Source organism: Physeter macrocephalus, chromosome 2 (genome assembly GCF_002837175.3).
Source record: "Physeter macrocephalus isolate SW-GA chromosome 2, ASM283717v5, whole genome shotgun sequence".
NCBI classification, from domain to species: Eukaryota; Metazoa; Chordata; class Mammalia; order Artiodactyla; family Physeteridae; genus Physeter; species Physeter macrocephalus.
In genome coordinates, this window is record NC_041215.1 from 119,878,748 (window position 1) to 119,885,496 (window position 6,749).

Here is a 6,749-nt window from a genome sequence, read left to right on the forward strand (position 1 = left end):
AGGAAAACATATCTTTGGTTCTTGCTTTTGAATATGGTTATAGGATATGTGTGGTGCCAAGGCAGCCACTTTGTGAAAATGAGACGAAAAGTATGCCCAACACACTCGAGCTGTTGGAGCCAAAGGATGTAAAGAACCTGAGAGGACTTCCCTGGTGGCGCAGCGGTTAAGAATCCGCCTGCCAATGCAGGGGACACGGTTCAAGCCCTGGTCCGGGAAGATCCCACTTGCCGCAGAGCAACCAAGCCCATACGCCACAACTACTGAGCCTGCGCTCTAGAGCCTGCAAGCCACAACTACTGAAACCCATGCGTCTAGAGCCAGTTCTCCACAACAAGAGAAGCCACTGCAATGAGAAGCCCACACACTGCAATGAAGAGTAGCCCCTGCTTGCCTCAACTAGAGAAAGCCCGCAAGCAGCAGCGAAGACCCAATGTGCCAAAAATAAATTAATTAATTAATTATTTTTTTTTTTAAAAAGAACCTGAGAATAAAGAGCCCAGAATAAACCTAAGCATAAACAGTCCAACGATTTTCAACAAGGGTGCCAAGGCTATTAAATGGGGAAATGATAGTCTTTCACCAAACTGTGCTGGGAAAATTAGATATCCACATGCACAGAATGAAAGTGGACCCTCACCTTACACCATACACAAAAATTAACGCAAAACAGATCAAAGACCTAAAATTAGAGCTAAAACTATAAAACTCTTAGAAGAAAACACAGAGGGAATTCTTCACGTCATTGGATTTGGCAATGATTTCTTGGATATGACACCAAAAACACAGGTAACAAAAGAAAAAGTAGTTTAATTGGACTGCGTCAAAGTTTAAAACTTCTGTGCAGCAAAGAACACTATCAACAGAGTGAAAAGGCAAATCACAGAATGGGAGAAAATATTTGACATCATATATCCTATAAGGGGTTAATATCCTTATAAAAAATTCCTACAGCTCAGCAAAACACAAACAAACAAGGAAACAACCTAATTCAAAAATAGGCAAAAGAATTAGAGAATAAACATTTCTCCAAAGAACTTAAACAAAGAGCCTATAACTAATAATTAGGAAAATGTAAATCAAAACCACAGTGAGGTACCACTTCACACATATTAGGATGACAATTATAAAAAAAAAAAAAAAAAAGAATGAAAGAAAGAAGAAAATAACAAGCACTGGCAAAGATATGGAGAAACTACAACCCTTGTGCACTGTTGGTGGGATGTAAGATGGTGTAGCCACTGTGGAAAACAGTGTGACAGTTCATCAAAAAATTAAACATAGAATTACCATATGATCCAGCAATTCTACTTCTAGGTGTATACCCCAAAGAACTGAAAGCAGAGACTCAAACAAATATTTGTACACTAATGTTCATAGCAGCACTATTCACAATAGCCAACAGGTGAAAACAACCCAAATATTCATCAGCAGATGAATGGATAAACAAACTGTGATATACCCCTACAATGGAATATCATTCAGTCTTAAAAAGGAATAAAATTCTGATATATGCAACAGCATGGATGAACCTTGAAAACATTATGCTAAGTGAAATAAGCCAGACACAAATGTTATATGATTCCACTTACGTGAAGTACCTAGAATAGTGACGTTCATAGAGACAGAAAGTAAAATAGTGTTTACCAGGGGCTGGGGGGTAAGGGGAAAATGGGGAGTTATTGTTTAATGGGTACATAATTCCGTTTGGGATGATGAAAATGTTCTGGAGATGGACAGTGGTGACAATTGTACAACAATGTGAATGTACTTAATGCCACTAAACCGTACACTTTAAAATGGGTAAAATGGTAAATTTTACGTTACGTATATTTTACCACAATTAAAAACGAAAAACCTAGTTCCAAAAAGGCAAACTTGAACCACTGAAACCACCTACCTGTAACTTCTTAAGTGAGATAATTAAATGTCTTTTTTTGTATAAACTGCTTTTAGTTGGGTATTTCATTACTTGCAACAAAAAACATCCAAAGTGCTACAGAGAGGTCAGGCAAGAGTGAGCAGAGGTCCTGAATGAGGGTCTTTACAGTAAATAAATCCCTTCGTTGTTTAACGGGTACGTAGAGAGAAGGTCTAAAATCGAGAAGGAGGCTGGTATTTCTTCCTTCTTCTTCCCCAGCCCAAGCCTCCTGCTGCTGAACATGTATTATGGAAGGAAACATGTCCTGGGATCATCTTGTTCTTCTCGTATCCTTGGGTGAAACAGGAGTCAAGAGTGTCAAGGGTGGGACTTAGAACGGCCAAGAAAGTCTACCAAATCAGCTGGATTGGGTAGTTGGAAGTCAGAGAGCTCTTCTGAGCTCGACCAGCAACTCTCACTTTGAGTCATCCTCCGCACTCTCCCCTCTCCCACACACACACACACACCCATCATTCAGGTTTGACAAAAGGGCACTCATGCAGAATGGGAAAATGACTATGTCACCCAGACAAAACAAAGAATTGGACTCATTCCTTCAACAGTATTGAGAACCTACTCTTCTAGGGCTTTGGGTATATAAACAATCAAAACAGAGAGTGCCTCACCCTGGCACAGCCCCTGTTCATAGGGCTTGTCTCTGAAGCGTCTTGGGCAGGAGGGGCTCTGGCTCTGAGCAGCCTACTAAGGAGATAAGGAAACAAGGGGAACTGAACTTCACTGTCGCTTTTACCAGGTTCCAATCCCTTTCATGCTAACAACTCTCTGACCATTAAATCAAGGAGACAGCAGCTGTGGCTATGACAAGAGGCCTCTCCAGGCAGACAGAGGCAAACCTCTGAGCTTCAGTGCTCAAGGGGCAGGTAACCACCACCCCTAACTCACGAAAGTGCTTTTCCTTTTGCAGTCAACAAGCAGGATTAATTCAGCAACAATAATCCCTTGTTCCAAGCTCACCCTGCCAGGCACGGGGCTAAACTCAGGATCAAGCATGACTTAGCTGCTCTGGCTGAGTCTTCAGAACAGCTTCCGATTCAGCAGGAGGGAAAGGCAGGGAATGTGTTTTTACAAAACACCCAAGTTGCCGGAGGGACCAATGGTGTCCTGACAGGACAAGACAAACCGACAGGACGGCTCGCTGAGATGACTGTCGGTGGAAGGAGGCCACTCTGGTGCCAGGAACGCTGCTCTTTCCTCCCTGAACAAGGGCTAGAGGAAACATGGTTCTCCAAGGAAAACAAGAGGATAAAATAAGCCCAGAAGCAATGAGGCAGAGGCTGAGTTGTGCTTACGTGAACTATTAATATTTATCCCTGGCTCTTACACTCTCTCTCACATACACATATAAAGACAGTCTTGGCATAAATAATCGACCAGCCAAGCCATCACTAGGACAGGGCATGCTTTTGAGTTGCTGATTTCTTTCTTCCCTCCCATCTTTCCAGGCTTAAGTCCCACTGTGTCAGGGCCCAGCAGCTTTCTGCCTAGATCTGCCCGCTGAGTCTGAGCTGGACCCTCTTGCTCCCAGAGATATGTTCCTATACTTACACTAACACCATCTGTCTTTTCGCTCTGTCCCCAATGTTTATGACATCTTCTTCCCCCACAAACCCTCCCCAGACTCTGCAGGACGGGCTCCCTTTTTTCATGACATCAGTACAGCCGCCAGCCGCTCTTGGATGATGAGAAGAAGTACCTCCAGTTTGCACATCACATTGAAACGCATCACATGTAGGCCCACAAGGAGGACCACATCATCACACAATAGCAAAGCCAGGGGAAACCTAGAGACAACCCCCCCCAGGCCAACTCTTTTAATACATAAATGAGGAAACTGAGGCCCAAGCAAAGCAACTTGACCAAAATCTCATGGCTAAATAGTAATGGAACTGGAATTAAAATTCCTAGTTCATTTCTTCAGATATTTTCTTTTCTAATGGTCAATTTTTAGACATCTTACGAATGAATGGGTAATATATACATTGAACTTCTCAGAGAATTCTGCTCACTCGGCAGGGCCAGTCTACCTCTTCAGTGCCTAGACTCATCTGTGTTGGCACTGCGGTTTGGAGTCTCCATCATCTTCTGAGAGGTAAGGGCCAGTTGAGACTTGGGGCACAGGTGTGGGAGTAGGCTCGGGTGGGGTTACCCTATTCTGCGCTGGCAGGCAGGGTAGTTAAGAGGCAATCGGAGCGCAACACAAAGTTCAAAGACAGGCCAAACTAAACCCTGTGTTGAGACACACGCTCTATCACACAAGGTTGATTTAGAAAAGCAGAGCCACTAGAAGGAGGGATTTGTTACAGGGATCTGACTATAGCAATTGGGAGCTGGTTTTTTGCTGTTGTTTTGTTTGTTGTTTGTAAACAACAGAAATTTATTTCTCACAGTTCTGGAGGCTGAAAGTCCAAGATTAAAGCACTGGCAGATTTGGTGCCTGGTGAGAGCACCCTTCCTGGTTCGTAGACCTGTCTTTTCACATGGTGAGGAGTTTCCGGCATTTCTTTTTTTTTTTTTTTTTTTTTTTTTAATTTTTTGGCCACACCTCGTGGCATGCAGGATATTAATTCCCCGACCAGGGATTAAACCGACGTCCCCTGCAGTGGAAGTGTGGAGTCTTAACCACTGGACCGCCAGGGAAGTCCTGGGAGCTGGTTAAATAGTCTAGAGCAGGCTGTTGACTTTGCTTCTGGTTCTGGGACCTGAAGGTGGCAGGACAGACAGCTGAGAAGGAAAGAAGCACTTGAAGTGGAGAAGAGCGAGGACAGACTGAAAGTTGTGTGGGGCTCTCGCAGCCTCCAAGCTCAGGCTGTGGATGGCCTGCCTGCTGGAGAAGCTGGCTCCTGTATCACAAAGATCAGCACACTCCCGGCTCAGGAGTGTACGGAGCTGTGGACCCATTTCCAGCCAAGCCAGCAAGAGCAGCCAGCAGATAAGCACAGCAACGTCACAGCGGCGCTGACCTTCCAGAGCATAAAAAAATGCAGCTTCTGCCCTACCCCTGCCCTCCAAATCCCACACTCTTCTGGCCAACACTAACCTGGAACTATGCAAGGAAGGGAATCGGGGGAAGCATAGTTCCAGCTGAACTAAATGGACTCCGTACAAATCTTTCACACGTATATATGTTACCTATGAAAAGGAATCTAAAGAAAAATGAATGATTACCACAAAAGTTTGGATCATGTTTTTTTAAGGTTTCAGTCCATCAGGGAGGAGCACACTGGGGCTTTTGAGGGCCCTGATAATATTCTCTTTCTTTACCTAGATCACAGATATCTGGGGTTCATTGTACTATCATTCTTTAAGCTATAAACATAAGTTTTCTACAAGCTGTAGTATGTGTGCTATTCACAATAAAAATGCTTTTAATCATTAAAATAAAGGGGAAAACTATGAAGAGAATTATCAAAAGCACAAAGGGACAACTCCCATCATTTCAAGGAACCCTGGCAGGGAGTTGGGCAGAGGCTTCTACATCCTATAGTTCTGGGGTCAGAATTCAGCAGATTAGAAGACAATATCATCATCCACTACTTCTAGGAGAGTAAATAGGTGCAACCTTTAGAGAAGGCAATTTGATCATACCTATTTTAGTGCACACACACTCTGATCAAGGAACTGCACTTCTAGAAATGTACCCTATAGAAATACCCACATAAGTGGAAAAATGTATATAGGCTATTTGTTGCAGCTTTATTTATAAAATGCAAAGCTTAGAAACAACCTAATGCTCATCAATAGGGAAATGGCTAGTTCAACTATGAAGGTGTGTCCATATCATGGAATACATTGAAGGCAGTGGTTTAAACAAGGTTAAAACTATGATGCTAAGTGGAAGAAGCCAGAACAGAAGACCACATATATTTGAGTCCATTAAAACAAAATGCCCAGAAAAGGCAAATCTATAGCAGCAGAAAGCAGATTAGTGGTTGCCTGGGGCTGGGAATGGGAGCAGGGCGTGACTGCAGATAGGCACTAGGGTTCTATTAGGGATGATGGAAATACTCTAAATCTGAATTGTGGTAAAAGTTGTATAACTCTGTAAATTTACTAAAAATCATTAGATCATGTACTTAAAGCAGGTCAATTTTATATGAAGTAAATTATACTTCAATAAAACTGTTTTTAAAAATCTTTAAAAAATAATGAAGTAGTTACAGTCGGCCCTCCATATCCATGGGTTCTGCATCTGTGGATTCAACAACCGTGAATTGAAAATATTTGGAAAAAGCATTCTAGAAAGGTCCAAAAAGCCAAACTTGAATTTGCCATCTATCAGCAAGTATTTTCATAGCATTTACATTGTGTTAACTATTATAAGGAATCTAGAGATGATTGAAAGTATACAGGAGGATGTGCAGAAATTATATGCAAGTACAATGCTATTTTATATAAGGGACTTGAACATCCATGGAGTTTGGTACCCATGGCAGCGGGTCCTAGAACAAATACCCTGTGATACTGAGGGTTTGTTGTATAGGAATGGACATGGGAAGATCTTCAAGAAATAATGTTGAATGAAAAATGAAAGTAGAACAGCATGCGTAGTAAATGGCTTATCCATTTGTGTAAAAACATTATAATATATATGGCTTTATAAGTGTTCAAAAAATATCTGGGAGGATATACGCCAAACTGTTAAAAGGAGTTATTGTTAAAGAGAACTGGAGGGTAGAGTAATATTCATGATTAATTCATACAGTTTTGCATTGTTCCAATTTATTTGGTTGGGGCAGAGTTTTTCCAAAAATGAGGGAACTGAGGCCTGGTATCTGTGGATGGGACCTATGGGCTAGCATGGATATAG